Source organism: Lepidochelys kempii, chromosome 6 (genome assembly GCF_965140285.1).
Source record: "Lepidochelys kempii isolate rLepKem1 chromosome 6, rLepKem1.hap1, whole genome shotgun sequence".
NCBI classification, from domain to species: domain Eukaryota; kingdom Metazoa; phylum Chordata; order Testudines; family Cheloniidae; genus Lepidochelys; species Lepidochelys kempii.
The window spans coordinates 27,333,996-27,353,960 of NC_136385.1; the positions used below are offsets into that span (position 1 = coordinate 27,333,996).

Sequence of the window (19,965 nt, forward strand, 5' to 3'; positions counted from 1 at the left end):
AGTTGAGACATTCATATTAAACCTATGATTGGATCATAGAGTTTTCTGGTCCAAGTGGAAGTCCTAAGGCTTTCATGCATCCCCTTGTTAATTATCATGTTTTCACCATTTAATCTCATGGCTGTCTTCCCCCTTTTTTCTCAGCGGCTACACCACTGGCAACCAGGAGGGTAAAGCCAATTGCAGCCAGTCTCCGACAGTGATCTGATCACTAAAAGCTGCTGAAGCAAGACCCACTCTATCTTGGTGCCTAGCTCACGAGCACTGCCCTTCCGGTGCTGCCTGTCCTGGAAGTCCCAACTTTGCTCATCAGCCTGGGTCTTTCACGGGGCAGTGGCGTGAAGGTACATGCACTCGGCTTTCAGTCTCAAGAACTTGATTCAGAAGCTTTGTCGCAATTCAGAAAATATGGAGACCAAAGGAAAAAACAAAGTGCTTGTGAAAATACTCGCTACCCAATGGGAAAATAACTGCCCGCAATTCCATTATATCTTTCAGTGCCTTGTCAGCAGTGATGTCACAAAACTGGCTATTCATAACTTCCAAGGTTGTGCTGTCATTCCCAGAGCTAGTGTGTAGCATTGTTTACTAGAGTGATCTGGGATCTAGATGACAAGACCATCCAGGGCGTACCCTGGCTATGGGCTACTAAATGCCCTGATCTCTACAGACTGTCAAACGTCTCATGTAAAGAATACTACATTTGCCCAACCTGTTCATCTTATCTGTGGTTGAAAAAGCTAAGGTTATAAGTTGGCTTAGTAGGGGGAAAATGCCCCGTTTTCTTTATCAACATTTGAAATGTAATCAAAACGTTGAAATTTGAAATTCTAAAGTAGGTCCGAATATAGGGAAGTATTTTTCATAAACCCTTCAAAAACATTTTCCCCGTTTTCAACAAAATTTGAAATGTTGACAAAAAACGTGAATGTTCACCCAGCTCTAGTTATAAGACATAGTCCAGCCCAAAATGGGTATAGCTTTGACTTAAGGTTGAAGGATGTATAGAGAATCCAGAGAAATTCACACAGCAGCAAGCAGAGTTGCAGCAAGATTGTCGAAAGATAGAAAATATTTCCATGAGGTGAGAGTATTGGCTTTGTGGGACCAGGCAGGATTCGGAGACTCCTGGCTATGACAGAATTGGATGTGAGACAAGATTATGAGGCAGGAGGGCTTCCTTTAAGAGGCCCGGGGAAAGCTGATGAAGAATGATGTTAGAAGACATGCAACGAAACATTCTCTGACCCAAGAGATAGCTCAATCCTTTAAAATATGACACAAGTGTCACAGCTTCACTGCATGAAATATTCGGGGTAATTTGCTATCAAACATGCCTTGTTACTCAGATTTTAACAAACAAATTACCAAACAATCTCTTCCTCTTCTCTCTGCAGCTTTGTCTTCACCAGGAAAAAAAGGTGTGTTCTTAATTTGTGTTAGCTAACCCATGGTAACTAACATGAAATAAAATCCGAATGAAGACAGTGCAGTTGCAGGTTTAACATGATCCATGTAGTCTTTCTGTTTAGGAGTGAACCTGTGTTGTAGGTGATCTCATAAAAAGATTCTTTTGAAGCTTCAGGAAATGGTGTAATGGCCAGCTTCACAGTATGCTCATCCACTGAGAGCTTGCTCTGGTTACATCGTATTTCTAACTTGGCATTTAATTGGTTGAGTGTGTTGTCACTTAATAATCTGATAGTTTAAGGGGTGGAGCTTTGTGGAAGCCCAGAATTTCTTCTCTACATCTCATACACTTCTTGATATCAACTTGTTTTTTTTTCTAAATAATTGGGAATTTTTAAGTACTATTGTTCCAAACACAGCAGAGATTAGGGGTAAGGATGTACATCTCAAAAATCAACATCCGGATGGATGTCAAATTTTGTCACATCTGGGGTCAGCATTTTACATGGTCTAACCAGTGCTCTGAATGTGAGTTTTGCCTGAGTAAAGACTGGGGAGACAGCATAATTTGCACTTACATTTGTAGAAAAACAGTGCTTCCATTAATATCAGATTGGGCTGTTAGCTCTCAGTCCCTATAAATAGAAGAAATCCTGGAAAAGAAAGAGGGTATGGATCAGAACTGAGGCTCGACCCAGAGAGAGACTGACCCAAGAGCCTCAGACAGGTGCTCCATTCACCTTTACATCTGAACAGCTGCTTCCTTTGCATGTGCATATATTGGTGTGTGTGTTTTAGTTCCAGTCACTAAGAATGGGAAAAATCCACCCTACCCCTCCAACTTCTGCGGATGCCTGGTTGATGATCTCATTCATTAGGCCCCTGTTACCCTGTTGCCTGTGAGGAAATGGCTCCGTTCTCCAGCTGAGGGCAGGAAGTGTCAAAGGGATTCTTTAGAACTGTCTGAAGAGTGTTTCCCATGGTGTTATGTTTATAATCACCGCAAAGCCACGGGGAGATCAACCTTTCAGATGCTTTTGATTCAACATGCTTTGGCACAAACCACACGCCCTTCATCTGCTTTCTGAAGAGAAGTTTTGAGCTCGGACTCTCTTCCCAAACATGTGGAGCTTGCCCTAGTACTGTGTTCAAAGGGCTACATTCTGGCTCCATCCTGCGTGGGGATGTTAAGGCAGGAGAAAGGGCAGCCAGGAGCTTCTTGTCCTCTTCTCCTCAAAGTTTATGCATGCGGGAGCCAGGCAAAGTGCTGACCTTCCACGACTCTGAAATCCAGGTGATGAGGCAAGCTAATGCACTGGGAGGTAGTGAACTGCCTCAGAGAGGCAGGGTCAGCTGATATAGGGAATGGATGCCCAGCTCAACGGCCCTCATCTGCCAAAAGATGAGGCGGAAGAACCCATTGCCTCTCTTTGAAACAGCAGTAAGGAGCACTATAGGACACAGTTGGCTGGGAAATGATTGAAAATTGAACAATTTTTGCTTTTGTTTTCAACAAGAATCCCCAAGAATGTTGATGAAAACAGAACTTTCTTGGTGACAATTCCACTTCACTGAAAAGCCGTTTTCTGTCTAACAAACAAATATTTCTACAGAAAACTTGTGACTACTTCTGCTATGAAATGTGCCTCCTCCAGACCCTCAGAGCAACTTTACCGTGCTCGGTCAAAACAGCTCCCCAAACCTCACCCTGTTGTTCCACTCCATCCCCACAACCCTCCAATGTTCCAGGAAATGTTGTCAGGAGTGAAGACCCAGCACTTCTATTAACTGAATGTGCACCCAGCTCAGCATGACTGTGCTCTGGCTTTTGAAAACATCTATCTCACATTGGGCATGCTCAGAAGCTTCATACTGGCATAGCCACTCCCATACTAATATTATACATCTCATTTGCATAGCCACAGCCAATCTTAGTAACATGACACCTTTGCTTCCCTCTTTGACCCTCTCCCCATAAAATATTAGAATTTTAGCTCTTCTAAAGCAATTGTTAAACCAGTGGAAGTTTCACTCTGTTCCATTTTAGCTCCCCTTCCAGAATATTATTCATTTTATTTAATTAAGTTTATTACCTACTTACCTACCTACTGCACACTCTCTCCCTTTTTTCTCTATCTACCAACTTTCACGGCTATTACCACGAAGGCTTGCACAACTGATGTTAAAAGCCAGCAATTTAAATCAATGTACATTTTTATTAGAAACAAAACTGAACTTTTTTTCTGAGCCCCACATTCCAGTCTCCAAAGCTGAGATAATCTTCCGAGGAAGCTAATGGACATTGTTAATAGCTGGATCAAATTTATAAAGAGTTAGGGGAAGACAAACAGGAGAGCAGAAGATAACCTTCAGCAGGGAAGTTGTGACATTAAAACATCATTCCAAGGTTCTGTGGGTCTCGTGCCAGCCACTTCTTTCATTCAAGGTAATTCAGAAAAACAATGTTTAATTATTTGCAAGGATTCTTTCTATTTTGTCTCTACCAGAAGTTGCTGGCTCAGTTGTCCATTGCTTTTAGAATAAGATTTGATGTTTATTACATATACCATGGGCACTACAGAGCTATCTCCCATGTTACATGTGCTTTGTTTTAGAAATCTAACCTGTGCCACTGTTTGTGATAGATTTATTGTAATGTCACCACTGTGATATTATAGTTACATTAAAAAGTGATCTCCATCTTAAGTCTCTTTTTCCAGTTGCTTAAAACTAGAGAGAGGTCCTGGCTGGAAAGTATGGCTCTAGAGCTATAACCTTCCCAAACTTCTGTAGACTGTTTAGTGCAAGGAGATTTCTTCACCAAATTCCAGAGCTGGGGATCAAGTGTAAGATCTGAGGCCTGATATGCCACCTCCCTAGACATTGTTATTTACAAATGAGCAAAATGAGTGCAAAGAAGGTGTACAGCCCTGCCAAGTCAGGCCACTGTATGCTTTGCCCAGTGGCATCTGTTACAGGTGTAAATGATGACACAAGGTGCAGGGCAGTGGCAAATCAGGCCGTTGGTCCAGATTTGGATTCAGACTTCCCCAACGTTCAGGCTGTTCAAATCTGGGTTTTCAGTTCAGGTTTGTCAGTTTGTATAGCTTTCTCAGAACCTCTCCTGGTGGAACTAGGGGGAAGTTTCAGAAAAGTCCATTTTGGAGTGATTCAGTGGTGAACAGAAAAGGGGTTTCTACCAAAGGCATTTTTCTGATGCTTTTCTTTAACTCAGATAGCTTTGTTTTAAAACCTTTGATGTGTCATTTCCATTGCACTGGCTTAGGAGTGGTACCTTTGGCATGTTTCAGAGTACTTGAGTTTTGAAATAACAAAGACATGGGTGTTTTAAAATAGTGGATAGCGAGGACTGGCAGCATATTGCATTCTGCAGCTTCAGACTGTTCAGCGAGATTACCATGCTGCAAGTGCAAGTGACTTTCAAATGGGGTAGGGAGCTTTAAAACAAGTTTATATCCTCTTCTGGGCGTATCTTCCTATTTTTGGTTAATACCCAGCTTCTGTGTTCATCCCACTCTGCACACATCTGTCCAGCCATCAAGTGTGCTAGGAATCCCATTCTGACTTCTGAGTGAGCCCTGGAATGTCTCTATCTTTAATGGGTAAAACCATAACTGAAAATGTCTGTTTTGCTTTCAGATCAACCTGCTGTCCCTTGAAGATATGATATGCTTGGAGAGTGGCCTAATGTCAATCTGTTAACAGTTATGTTGTAGTGTTCATGAGCATTTTGGCTGGAACTTCCCTGCTCCTACCTTGGGAGAGCCTATATATTTACCATCCATTTGTCATGTCTGATCTTTACCAGCCTTGGGCAATGGGAGACATCAGATCTTTCTCCATCCTGGCAGAGCAGCTGACAATATGCTGTTTTCTGAGTGCTGGAATCTTGGTCCCTATTGTGTAGCCCCCTAATCTGACCTCGACAGAGACCACACACGGGTGTCTCTGGAGGAGAGGGAATGTATGGAATGTTTTTCAATGAACAGTTTATGAAATTCCTTCCTTATACGTTTTCAGAAATTCTTTAAGTTAAACAGCACGAACATTTCTCAAAGAGAGTCAGAGTTCACAGGAGCTCAGATAGAGACACTTGCTTTTAAAAACATTCCTTACTGGAAAAGGAGGGAGAATAAAAGAAAAATAGAGATGTACATGGCAAAGTATACATACACACACACAAAACAAGGTAGGAAAGACAAAAGCAGTGAGCCATGATGGCTCAAGGGACTGGTAACACAGTACAGTTCCACCGCCAAGGAGCTAATCCAGTGTCCATCACAGTCAGTGGAACTGATCCAATATCCATCAAAGCCAATGGGTCTTTTCATTGACTTCTATGGGCATTGACTCAGACCCTAAGTCACTAGCTCACATCCAGCTTGGGTCAGTGGTGAGTGCAAGCCATTGACACCTGATCACCATTCAGTGGCCTCTATTATATGTTTGCAGTTTACTCTAGGGGGACAGGTGCACACATCACATTTGGCACCCTCCTTGGCAGTCTCAGGAGAGAAGCTGCTGAGAAGGCAGAGAGGGTGAATGACCTCCTCACCATTAGGAGTGGTTTTTCCAGTGGGGGATGAGGCATGTATGTTGGAACTTGTATGGCCACTGCATGTCTCATGGGACCTTTAACCAATATGAATAATTTTATCAGTAGGTCACTAACAGTATCATTTAATGGCTTACTGGGAGAAATCCTGACCCCATTCAAATCAATGGATAAACTCCTTTTGACTTTAATTCAACCAGGATTTCACCATTATATTTATTTTTAATTTTCATGCTGCCTTTTATGGTGCCCTTTATGGTTGGAACTAGCTCCCTCTCCTTAGTTCTGATCCAAAGCCCACTCAACTCTATGGGAAACTTGCCATTGACTTCAATAGGCTTTGGATCATATCCTTTGTGCACCAAACAATCTTCTTTTCAAGTACTTCACGTAAAATACGCATCCTCTGCAGTGGCTTTCAGCATAGATGATCCATTACAACATGTGCACTGCTTTGTGATTGACTTTTATCTGATACATTTTATGTCACAATAGAAGAATAAACATAGGATTCACTGAACACTATTTGTTCCATAAGAACACAACAATATAAAAAGATACTTCTTGCTGAAACCAATGGTGTGCTTAAAAATAGGACTGGCTTAAAAACACATCTTTTCTTTCTTTCTTTCTTTTTTTTAATTCTGTAAATATTATATGGATTTAGAGTAGATATCAGCAGTTGTATGACAACTGTGTTAGAAATAAGTTTTGGGGGATGCATGGAAATAATAAAGTTAGGTTTATTTTTGTTAACCTAGTGTTTCAGTGGCCAACAAACAGGAAGCATGCTGGATTTAAAAGGCAGGAGGACATGGATGCAGAGAACTGATAGCTCCAGTATTTTTCCCAGAATGCTTTGGGTTATCTCCCTCTAGTGGTGGAGTTTCCATTTCTTTGTCCCTATTGTGGTTCTCTACAATCCCTCTGTAGTCAACTCTCCCTCCCTCTGAGTGGGTAATCCATTCCTTTTAAATGAGCTTCTCATCTTTCTCCTTAATCTTTCTTTCTGTCTTCTCCCTTCTCTGCTGCAGCTGACATCTTGTCTATTCTCCCTATCTTCCAGACACACATTGTCAGTGTAATATGTGACTTCTCTCTGTTGTTCTCTCCGTCACATCCCAGCTATATCATCAGTATTATTATTCATAATACAGTAGAGCTTAGGGGCCTAAATTGCATTTCAGGCCTGGGATGGGGTCTACCAGGCATTTGCTGCCCCCTGCTGGAGGTCCCATTCACTTGTCACACCCCACTGAAAGAAGGTGTCCTTTTGTAGAAGAGAAGCACTGAGTTCAGTCCTCCAAGAACTGCATAGAGAGTCCATCCAGGATCAGCCGCAGGCAGAACCAATGAAGATTGGTTCCAGTGGCTAGAAGGGCCAGGAATAGGCAGAAGCCAATCAGGGCCCAGCAGACAAGATAAAAGGGGCTGGCTGCTTCTTCCAGGGGCCAGTTCTAGGTGAAAGTGGGATGGGGGATGGAAGAATCTCCCTTATCTTAACCCAAGAACCCGGGCTTGTTTAGGGGACTAACTCTGACACACCTGCTGATTAGGTCAATGAAGGGCTGTTGTTTTATGTTGTAGAATTTTAAAGCTCAGGGGGCCATTTTGATTTAAATATCAATTTACTGCTGTAAAATCAGAGCAGCTTGTTTTGTGAGACATTCCCATCGCTCAGGCAAGCCTGTGACAGGGTGATGTGCAAACGCATAATAAGAGACAATCCTTGCCCTAAAACAGCTTATTATAAATAGAAAAAGGGGTGCAAGGAGAAAGAGCGGCATACAGAAGTTTGCCCAAGGTCACACAGCAAGTCAGTGGCAGAGCGGAGAATAAAAACCAGGTCGCTGGGCTATTCACTACACGACACTACCTCTCAAAAATCAGCCCTTCTTCCCTGTCCCAACAGGCTTGTCCTCCCTTGGGTTATGTTTCTTCCTTATAAACTTTTTCCTCCCCATCTGTCTGATACTCCCACTCTGGTCCTTCTAAAATGCCACTGCTAAAGTCATCATCCTTTCTCCCTGCATTGACCACATCACCTCATCCTTCAGTTCCTTCAGTGATTTCCTCTCTTTCACCATATCCAAGCTGCAATTCATCTACAAGATTCTCATCCCTGTCTAAAACTCTGCTGTTACTTACCATGACTTAGGATCTGCACACACACAATAATGGGGTCCCTGCCCCAAAGAGCTTGCAATTTGGGCAAGCAATATACAAACCCAGGGAAAGGGCATGAATGAGCAGTTAAGTACTATAATGCCTGGCATGGATTAATTTTATTTTACAAAATTGTTTTGAGCAATTCCCTCAAGGGAGGGATAGAGACCAGCTGGCCTGTTGGAAAAAGCACATCTGAAGGAGGGGGGAGATGTGGCAAAACTGGTGATGGAAGAGGTTCCAGGTGGAAGGGCACATGGGGAAGAAGATGCAGAGATGAGAGAGGGTGAAGGACAATGTCAAGGCTGATTCCCCACTCTGGCACTTTGAGTGCAGAAGGTGGGGGCCCGCAAGGATTCTAAAAATTAATACTGGCCACTCCAGGCTTGTACTAAACCCCCAAGGTTACAGCTTTTCTCTGATCTTGGATGGGTAGATGCTGCCACCAACCACGAGCAGAATCCCTTTGAGAGCCCAGGAAGGCGCACTTGGGAATTCCTTCTTGTGGGGTACCCTCAAGCCCTTTCACCCCTCTCCCCCACTGGGGAAGAGCTGAGAAAGAAAAATAATAAATCAGCTGTTGCCACCAGCTAATTAAACAACATGTGCACAAACCTTTTAAGACACAAAAATCCAATTCTGTTCTTAAAAAGGTAAATTTTATTTAAAAAAAAAAAGAGAGAGAAAATACATCTGGGGACTTAGGCATTTGCTAGATTTAAAAAAAAAATCTACAAGGATTAAGCATTAAGAATAGCTTTCTTTAGGTCCAGCTTAAAGGTTACAAGCAAAACAAAAACACCTGGGTTTAGCACAGAGGAATCCACAAGCCATGAAGAAATAAAAAGAGAGAAACCTAATTGCATCTTCCTAGACATTTCCTGATCTACTTACATATATGGGGTTTCAAATGAGTAGTTTCTAGCTATGATACCGAGGATTTTTCAAACCTGGCCCCAAGCTTCTTACAGCATAGCCGTTGCCCTGTCCCCTCTTCAGCCGATCAAACCACAGAGACAGACAAAAGGAGAGTCTTTGTTTTAATTTTAAAAAGTTCTAGCTTTCCCATTCAGGAAATGGGAAGGGGAAATTTGTGGTGTGGGCAAAACAAAACTGATGAGAAGGGGAACAGAAGGAGCCCGAGAGTGGAAACTTGCAGTTGCTGGGGGCAAGGGGGTGTAAGGTCTTCCCTTCATCTTCTGTTTTTCTCCTATTATCAGAGTTCTATATAAAGGACATGCATATTTGGGAATTATAAGTGGGAATCATTTCAGACCACCTTAGTAAATACCCAAAATGCCACAATCGAAGACGAAGGCCATATTAGTTAAAAAAACACTGACCTGGTTTAGAGGGGAAGTGAAGGCACAGTAACATAATTTCTTCCATTTGTTATATATAAACAAATGGAAGAAAGGGGAAGTTGATAGAAATCAATATAAATCAGAGCTAGGAACTGCATAAAATTGATAAGGGAAGCAAAGGGACATAGAGAGACATCTATTCCAGCAGAGTTAAGGACAATAAGGAGTTTTTAAAATACGTTAAGAACAAAAAGTATCCTGACAATGGTCTTGGTGCCTTACTAGATGGAAAAGGTAACATTATTGATAATAATGCAGAAAAGGCAGAAATGTTCAATAAAATTTCTCTTCTGTATTTGGGGAAAAACAGATGATATAGTCTCATCATATGGTGATGATGATAATCTTTCCACTAGTATCTCTGGAGGATGTTAAACAGAAGTTACTGAAGTTATAAGCAGCGTTGTATCCATGTCAATCTGGGGATATTAGAAAGACAAGATGGGTGAGGTAATATTTTTATTAGACCAATTTATGTTGGTGAGAGAGACATGCTTTTGAGTTTACACAGAGCTCTTCTTCAGACTAAAGTTAAAAAAATTTAAAACTAGAGGTCCAGACAACTTACATCCAAAAGTTTTAAAAGAGCTGGCTGGGAAGCTCACTGGACCATTACATTAATATTGATTTTCAATAAGTGTTGGAGCACTGGGGAAGCTCCAGAAGACTCAAAGACAGCTAATATTGTGCCAATTTTTAAAAAGGGAAAACTGGAGGACCTGGATAATTATAGGCTTGATATTGATCCTGGGCAAGTTAATGCAGCTGCTGATATGGCACTTGATTAATGAAGATGTAAAGGAGGGTAATATAATTAATGCAAATCAATGTGGGATTATGGAAAATAGATTCTGTCAAACTAACTTGATTTTTTTAATGAGATTACAAATTTGATTGATAAAGGCAATAATCTGTAAAGTGTTTGACTTGGTATTGCACAATATTTTGATTAAAAAGCTAGAACGATGTAAAATTAGCATGGCACACATGAAATGGATTAAAAATTGGCGAATGGATAGGTCTCAAAATGTAATATTAAATGGGGAATCATCATCGAGTGGGTGTGTCTCCAGTGGAGTACCGTAGGCATCGGTTCTTGACCCTACACTGTTTAAACATTTTTATCAATGACCTGGAAGAAAACATAAAATTATTACTGATAGAGTTTGCAGATGACACAAAAATTTAGGGAATGGTAAATAGTGAAGAGGACATTTCACTGATTCAGGGAGATCTGGATTGTTTGGTACACTGGGTCCAAGCAAATAATGTGTTATAATACAACTAAATGTAAATGTACGTATCTAGAAACAAAGAATGTAGGCCATACTTACAGGAAGGGGGAATGTATCCTGGGAAGCCGTGACTCTGAAAAGGATGTGGGGATCGCAGTGGATAATCAGCTGAACGTAAGCTCCCAGTGGGACACTGTGACCAAAAGTGCGAATGCAATCCTGGGATGCATAAACAGAGGAATCTTGAGTAAGAGTAGAGAGGTTATCTTACCTCTATATTTGGCACTTATGTGACCACTGCTGGAATACCATGTCCAGTCCTGTGTCCACAATTCAAGAAGGATACTGAAAAATTGGAGAGGGTTCAAAGAAGAGACACGAGAATCATTAAATTATTAGAAAACATGTCTTATAGCAATGGTTTTCAAACTGTGGGTCGTGACCCAGTACTGGGTCATGGAATGTAAGGCACTGAGTCGTGGCGGCTCTGGTCATCACCACTGACTGGGCCATTAAAAGTCCTGTCAGCGGTGCTGCCCAGCTAAGGCAGGCTAGTCCCTACCTGTTCTGATACTGTGCTGTGCCCCGGAAGTAGCCAGCAGCAGGTCTGGCTCCTAGGTGCGGGGGCCACGGGGCTCCACGTACTGCCCCTGCCCCAAGGACCAGCTCCGCACTCCCATTGGCCAGTTTCCAGCCAATGGGAGTTGGAGGGGCAGCGCCTGTGGGCGAGAGCCACTTTCGTGCCTCCGCCTAGGAGCCGGGCCTGCTGCTGGCCGCTTCCAGGGTGCAGCGCGGTCCACAGTGCCAGGATAGGCAGGAAGCCTGCCTTAACACCACTGCTGACTGGGAGCCGCCCGAGGTAAGCCCCCACCCCAATCCCCTGCCCCAGCCCTGAGCCCCCCCACAAAACCCAGAGCCCCCTCCTGCACCCCAAACCCCTCATCCCTGGCCCACCCCAGAGCCTGCACCCCAGCTCAGAGTCTTGACCCCCTCCTGCAACCCAACCCCCTACCTCAGCCCAGAGCCCGCTCCCACACCGCAAACCCCTCATCCCCAGCTCCACTGGGTTGTGGGCATCCCCACAAAAAAGTTTGAAAACCACTGCCTTACAATGATGGACTCAAAGAGCTCAATCTATTTGGCTTAGCAAAAAGAAGGTCTAGAGGTGACTTGGTTCCCATCTATAAGTATCTACATTGGGAACAAATATTTAATAACGGGCTCTTCAGTCTGGCAGAGAAAGGTATAACACGATCCAATTGCTAGAAGCTGAAGCTAGACAAATTCAAACTGGGAATAAGGTGTATATTTGTAACAGAGAGAGTAATGAATCATTGAAACAATTTGCCCAGGGTTGGGGTGGATGCCCCATGACTTGAAAATTTCAAATCAAGATTGGATGTTTTTCTAAAAGAGATGGTCTAGGAATTATTTTGGGGAAGTTCTGTGGCCTCTGTTATACAGGAAGTCAGACTAGATGATCCCAATGATCCCAATGGTTCCTTCTGGCCTTGGAATCATAGAATTATAGAATCATAGGTTTTGAAGGGGCTGCAAGTAACATCTAATCCAGTGGTTCCCAAACTTGTTCCGCTGCTTGTGCAGGGAAAGCCCCTGGTGGGCCTGGCCTATTTGTTTACCTGCCACGTCCGCAGGTTCAGCCGATCACGGCTCCCAGTGGCCACGGTTCGCTGCTCCAGGCCAATGGGAGCCGCTGGAAGCGGAGCGGGCCAAGGGATGTACTGGCTGCCGCTTCCAGCTGGCATGTAAAAATATGTCACATGGCTGAGAAGGGTCAATAAAGTTGCTGTAATACACTTCAAATATCTTCCTGATTGTACCTCTTTAGCCTCCTGCCAGAAGTGACCTCCCACTCCCAGCTTTCAGACCTGTGTGCTTGGAAGAGATTCCCTGATTCTACGCACCAAGTCCCCTTCTTCAAATCCCTCCCTAAAACCTGTTTCTTCCTAAAGTTTTTACTATGTGAGTCTCTCTTCCCCATTAATCGCTACTCACTATTCCTTAAATGAATTGGGATCCCATGTTTTGCCTTCTCTGTGTCAGACGCTAAGTGCTTTTGGGGTGGGACAATGTGTCTTAGAAGTGCTGTGTGCATTTATAGTATTGTATACTTTCATTAATTACTATTAATAATCAATAATTCATCATTCTTCCTTGAACCACTTTTACACTTCCCTTTAGGCCCCGTACTGTATTAGAAATCCTTCCAGCCAATGTTATTCCAGCTCCTCAGCTGATGGAAGTCAATGTATCTCCACTGAAGATAACAGAGCTACATCAGTTTGCATGACAGAAGCTGCAGTTTGATACAAAGTCAAATTCCTGCCAACGATAAGCTGTAAAGCAAAATCAAGTGTTCCTGCCACAGAAATGTCTATGAATACCAGGAAGATTAAGTTAGAAATCAGTAGAGTGGGCACAGGAAATACAGTAATTGGACAATAACAAAGGATCAAACAAAACAGGAAGCCATCTTAGAAACAGAAAAAATAAATAATCAGCAAAGTGACTGTGGCTACAGAATTAAGTTCAGTGTCTGAAGAATCAGAGCAAAAGAGTCCTAGAGAAGTTCCCTTACAAAGACAACAGAACCAGTGACTGATCAAAACCAGAATCCTGACCTCTTCAAATTTAAGCTCCAAAGTAAACTTACTCAGTTTTGGTTCTAGGTCAGATCTAAAAATAGTAGATCCTTTCCCCCCTGCTCTGATCTGGACTGAGCTGAAATCTAAAGCTCATGGGGAAATGTTTCAGCAAAATGTCTTTTCATCAAATCCAAAACTGTTCACAAGGAAGGATCAGTTCTGATGAATTTCCCAATTCAAAAAAGTTGAATTTTTTTGACATTTTCTAAACAAAAAAAATCAAAGTTTCAGTTCAAAATAATTTTTTGTTTAAAAATTTAGGTTCAATGATAGCAAAAAATGCAACCCCCCCCCCCCCAACAAACAAAAAATCCTCTGAAAAGGTCAAAATCAAAATGAAATATTTTTAAATTATTGAAACTAAATGTTCAGGTTGATCTGATCCAAACAAAATTTTGAATGTTTGGTTTGTGAAAATGTTTGAGATTTTGATTTTTCATCTGCATTCAGAATAGGAACAGTTTTCTAAATCTTTTTCAAAAAATTCAGAATAGGAAAACAATTTCCCATCCACCTCTACTGCAATCTTTTGAAAAGAGTGGTAAGTCATGAGATTTCTGCCAAAAATGGCAGAAATTTCATAAAAGAAAACAGCTGACTTCATGAGACTGCTACCATTTTTAATAGGGCAGAAATCTCGCAAGATTAGTTGTTCTTACAAAGTTACCACCATTTGAGGGTCAAAACTGTCTGAGATTTCAATAGCAGTGAATCCAGCCTGAAACCCCTGCCTAATTCAATTCCAGATCCAAATACCACTTCTCTACCCACATCTAAACACAATCTACACTTAGCAATGTGATTTGTGAAAAAGTTAAGACATGATTCTCCTGAGCACAGCCCAGTTGTAATGGAAGTTTTGCCATTGACTAAAATAAGAGCAGAATCCGACTCTTAAGCAGAAGACTAGCTAATATAACTTCAGTTTACATTTATAGCCATCTGTCAAGCAGCTGACAACAGAAGATGACTTCTGGTCCATGCGAGACAGTGCAGGAGCCCAGTTAGATTTTTCTTTCATCTGGCCAGGATTAAGTATTTTGTTTTTCTCTTTTGCATGTGCTAATGGGAACAAAATGTCACCAAGGGACTGTGTTGTTATTTCATGTAAGGATATAAAAGAATTTCCAGAGCTTCAGTGGATCCTGAGCGGAGGGTGATAGAAACTGTACTGTGCTCAAAAAGGGGTGATAACTTCATTGCCAGCTTCCAGGCACGGAGTGAAGTCATCCAGCTGTCTCTCTCCAAGGAGGAAGGTAAAGCTGCAGATCATTCCAGAGGCGAGCGGTGAATTCAGAGAAGAAATAGCGAATGTGAATGGGAAATATCATTTGCTGATTCAGAGTATGTTTATTACGGAATCATGGAAATCAAGGATGGGAAAAAATACTGTATTAGGCCAATTTAGCCTTCCCTGCAACCCATGTAACAGTCTTTCCCTACATTGTGTGCTTCAAACTAGCTTTAACCCTTGGAGGATCTGTAATGAAAGTCACAGCTCAATCCAGAACAAATGTACTCTCTTTCCCTCCCCACAGCAGCAAGGGCCTCATCTTACCTTCCTAATCAACCTAACATCTCTCCTTCACCCGCTGTGAGAGCCACAACTGGGTCTCCCCTTCCAGGCCAAGAACTGGTAGGACAGACCATCTGGGGAATGCAGACTGGAGGTTCAGTAAAGGTGGTTCTTATTCCAGGCAAGAATCCTGCCCTTCCCCCTGCTGCCAGAATCCCTGCTTTTACTTCCCAGTACCTGCTTCTACAAACACTTAGCTCCCAGGTAGATAACAACTGGTTACTACCTATTGCTATCTTGTTTTCTGAGGACAAAGGCCCAAGGTACAACATGACAAGAAGGTCTTACATTCAATAGCAAGGTCCATGCGCTCTGCAGCTTTCCAGTACAGCAGGCTGGAAAATGTGTTGCAGCTCCATGTAAATTGGAAAAAAAAATGGAGAAATGTAATGATTAAAGATGGGAATGAATAATGTACTCAGTAGAGTGTCCTCTGTGTCATGTTGAGATTCAGTTCATTTTATGCTGTCTCCACATGATCCGTTTTCAGTATGCTGCAGATTTATGTCTTGGGAATGCAGAACTGCATTGTAGAAGTTGTCAGGCAGGAAACTGGAGCTTTAGCCATCTGGGTAGGCACAATATAGGCTTTTAGGACCTGGGGAAGCATTGGAAACCGTTTGGAATCTGGGAAAATCACAGTAGCTGGCAATTTCTGCTAAAGTGATCAGCCTTACCAATGCTGACATTCAAACTGTCAGCTTTCGGTGTTAGACTTACTATCCCATGGTGCTGAAGGGTGGGGGAGGTGAGCTCAGACCTTTCAGAGCTGTTGCCCCTATTGGCTATAGGTTCAGAGTTCCTATGTGCTTGAGGAGAAGGGGGTGGGTGGGATATCTGCCCAGAGGGTAGAATTCTATCCCCCTAAACAGAAAGTCTAACACCTTTAGCAGACTTTGGAAAATAATATGGGAGCAGTTTTAAAAAATGAAAGCGTAGGTTCTAGAGCTGAATTCTGCAGAGTGGGATGGATTCTGCAGCAAATGGTACTGCCTCAGGTAATAACTGTCATAATGGGTTTCAGAGTAACAGCCGTGTTAGTCTGTATTCGCAAAGCTCACGAAAGCTTATGCTCAAATAAATTGGTTAGTCTCTAAGGTGCCACAAGTACTCCTTTTCTTTTTGTCATAATGGGGATTCCAACACCCACTTTATACTCTTTTTGACCATCCCAGGTAACTCTGCTCCTCCTTAAAGGCTGTTCCTGGGAGGAGTTGAATTCAGCGGGAATTGTGGCTTTTCACCATCTCTCGGGATCAAATCCTTAGAGCCTCAGTTTGTTCCCACTGATATCCATGGCAAAACTCTTATTGGCTTCTATGGGAGGACAATTTCTGTAGTGGGGGTGCTGAGAACCATTGAACCAAATGTGAACCCTGTATATGATGGAAACCACTTCAAGCCAGAGGGTGCAGCAGCACCCCTAGTTCCAGAACTTATACATGGTAATTGATGTTTATAGCTGGAATTTTTAAAGGAGACTAAGAGAGTTAGGCACCCAAATCCCATTGAAACTCAAAGAGCCTAACTCCTGTGTGGCTTTGAAAATCCCTTCAAATATTTGTACGTATAATCTTCCCTCTACCCCTAAATCCATGGAAGGAGCTTTCTTACTTATAAAGTACCCCCACTGCATGGTGTGAAACCCTTAGTTAGGGGCAGAGATGGAAGGGGAAACCCCCTGAAGCATGGCTCATGCAGGACGTTGGGTAGGCTGACTATTAAGTATGACTTTTTCCCCAGGGGTGGACAGCAGAGTGAACCCTGCCCTGCAGATGGAAGACTTCCCAGAAATGGAGTCTCCCCTCTGAGTGGGTCTTTCTTAGGAGAATGGAGCCTTTGATTGGCAGCGGGTGTTGCAGGTTGCTACTGGGGAGATGTATGGAGGAAGCTTTCACAGAACCCATCTGCACTATACCATGCTCTACCCAGTGCTATCAGTCTTTTAGTGCCTCCCAGCCTTCATTCCACACTGACCTCCAATCTATGATGTATATGTAATCAGTAACAAGTTATCTGAATAACAACAGCATGTCTCGCGGTTTATATGCCTTGTCCTTTGATAGCCACCTCCCTGCCCTGTTTTGATTGTCCTCTCTTGGTGTGTTGTGTCTAATTTAGATTGTAAGAGTCCGGGGACAGGGTTCTGTGATTTTTGTAATTGACTATGGAATGTCATGAGCCTCTCAGCAGTGTTTATTATTTATACCACACCATATACTTTGCATTCCAAAAACTCAGGCCACAGATTTTTAAAAGGGAGTGTCAAGGCGGCCTTGAATGCATATCTGAGCAGATGGAAATCAGTGCATGACTTCACTGCGACAGTGAGCCGTTGCACTTGTAGCAACTGTCTTCCAGTCTGTCACCACAGCACTCCATCATGCAATAGCAGGCTTCTTGTATCACCACGTGTCTGTATCCTGGGACACCAGCTAACATAAAGCCCATCACAGCAAGAGACTTCTTCCACGCTGAACAAAACAAAATGCATATTCTATCATTTATTGCTCTGTCAGATTCCTGTGGAGAAGATCTGGGATGACTAAAGTTTAACCATCCTCTCTTGGTTTCTATGGAGACGAGGGTCCCCATGCAGGGATCAACTAGTGAGAACTCTGAGGGCAGAGGCCTGTCCCCTAAGTGGGGGGGTGGGACCAGAAATCCACATAGGCTAGCAAGATGTTAGATGCTAACATCAAATATGCAAACCCAGATCTTAAGTCATTGACATAAAATCTCCATATTTCTGAACCTTCAGCCTTTACCATCCTGCCACAGAGCTGCCCCATCTCACCTCCAGGAAGAAAACCAATGGCAACTTGTGAGCACTCACAACAGGGCGTAGCTTTTTAGGTGAGTGATGAGCATCCAAAATCCTTAATCCCACTTTTTACAGCATGTACTAACCACAGCACAGCCACGGACATGACTTGTTTGTCAGCCATCTTTACTCAGCTGTAGCCTATGCACTCTCACCTCTAGGTGGCAATATAACACCATGCACGTCACATACTCCACTTTGGCAGAGAAGTCCCATGCTGGTCTCTCTGCTGCCAAGAATTGTACCCTGAATCCAATCCAGGCTGGAACACAAACTCAGTTCATGTTCATGGAGTCCAGACAGTCTGCAGACAATATTCTCTCAGGGTGGTGCCAAATCTATGTCACCGGGACAGAGAAATCCAGTTCAGGTCCTTGTCATCCCAGGGCTATTCTCAGAGTCCATTCTAGGTGACCCTCGTAGACATCCATATGATAATGCCATGCATGACTGCTGCAGAGAAGTGCCAGGGCTGACCAGCAGCAGTCCTCTTTCCAGGGTAGTCATTTTCCCTAGGATCTGATCCTGACAGCCTTACTCCCACCGAGCAGCACCTTCCTCGGCAAATAGTAGTCCAACGGAAGGAAACAGGACTTTGTGGAGTGAGGCACTACCTCAGCATGAGTAATGGGGTCATAAAATGCCAGCCTTAGATTGCACATGCTTTCCATTAATGTAAGAGGAGTGGGGGAGGATGGTGGTTGAATATGGGATGTTGCCATTAATGGGTTGCTTTTGTCCATTTAAATCCATCAACCAAAGAAATAAGAACCAGTGAGATATATAACTTTAGGCTTCTTCTATAATACGGGCTGGAATTTTGTGAATTATCCCCAGATTTCAATACCTCCCCCACAGCGTCTCTTCTGTCTTTTACAATAAAGATTTGCTTGCCAATTCCTTTGATGAGGGACAATGAGCCAAAACAGGCCTGGAAGGCACTATGCAATGCTGTGCTGTGTTTTGGGAAGTCCTCCTTGATAATCTGTGTCTCCCTTCAATCTATTCATCTTTGTGAGGTTCCCCCACTGATGTTTTGTGTGCTTTCTTGAGGTACCTTCCCCAAAAGTCTAGTGCAATCTAGCATGGTAGTGCATGAAGGGGGTGCCAATTCCTTAAATTAGTCAGGCTAGGTCCACTATGTAAGAGTGAAGGGTTGTTGTTGTTATGAAGGAGTTCTGTCTTCTTCTGAAGCATTGGGTATTGGTCATGTCTGGAAGCAGGACACCAGCTTAGATGGACCCAACAATCCAATCTGGTATGGTAAATTTTAAGATCTTTGAAGCCTCAGAGGCGATTTCCAAACCACAAATTATTTCCAGAAACTGGGACGCTCCGGTGAACAAGAGGAGGGAAAGCCAGCACGTGGCAAACTTGACACAGAAGAAAAATCCTTTGCAATGAAGTCATTGCAGAGAAAGTAAACTGCTCACAAGCCCTTTTACCAGAAGAGTTTGGATCCAGAGCTCCCTAAACAGACAATTACATGCAACAGATAGTGTATGAACTAAAAGGGTATTAAGGGGGTGTTGTCCGTGGGAAAGTCTGAGGACTTCCACTGAAACCTGTGTGTGTGTGTGTGTGTGTGTGTGTGAGAGAGAGAGAGAGAGAGGGAGAGGGAGAGGGAGAGGGAGATATATATTGACAGATTGAGATTGATTCACTGGGAGGATCAGTCCACGTGGCCCCTGTTCCAGAGCCAGGTTAAAGGAAGAGTGGAGTTTTTCACAGAAAATAGAGTCAAACCATTGCTTTATCAGGTTTGCCGTTCACTAAACTTTACTTAACTTGTGCAACAATTCCTGGCTCCTCTGTCTGGCCTTCACCTTTGAATAGTACTGATTAGCTGGTACCTAGACTGGCATATGAGCTGCATCCCTGTTAGATCTTTCTCTTCTTTATCTAATGGAGTTGGCTATTTTAACCCTTTGTTTGAGAAATCCACTCCTCTGGTCATGTGGGAGACACCTATGAAGTTTCTAAAATAGACAGTCTTTTTAAGGTGTGGAGGAAAAAGAAGAAGACTGCAGATCCTCCAGAGTTTAGCCTTAACTCTTCAGTTATTGGTGTTGCTAACGATTTGTGTTATAGTAGCATCTTGAAGGCCACCCCAACTAAGATAGGAGTTCCCTTGTGGGAACTTTCCTT

The 19,965-nt window shown here is 43.0% G+C and overlaps 1 long non-coding RNA gene across 3 annotated transcripts in view; it reads right to left on the reverse strand.

Annotated features, from left to right (window-relative positions):
• Positions 1-8,837: 8,837 nt before the first annotated feature.
• Positions 8,838-19,965, reverse strand: part of LOC140912598 (uncharacterized) — a 40,804-nt gene continuing 29,676 nt past the window's right edge. For all 3 annotated transcript variants that reach the window (XR_012159324.2, XR_012159325.2, XR_012159323.2), the window contains 2 exons: positions 10,851-10,970; positions 8,838-9,935 (listed from right to left, as the gene is read on the reverse strand). This is a non-coding gene — a long non-coding RNA (uncharacterized LOC140912598). The remainder of the gene's footprint in view (positions 9,936-10,850; positions 10,971-19,965) is intronic.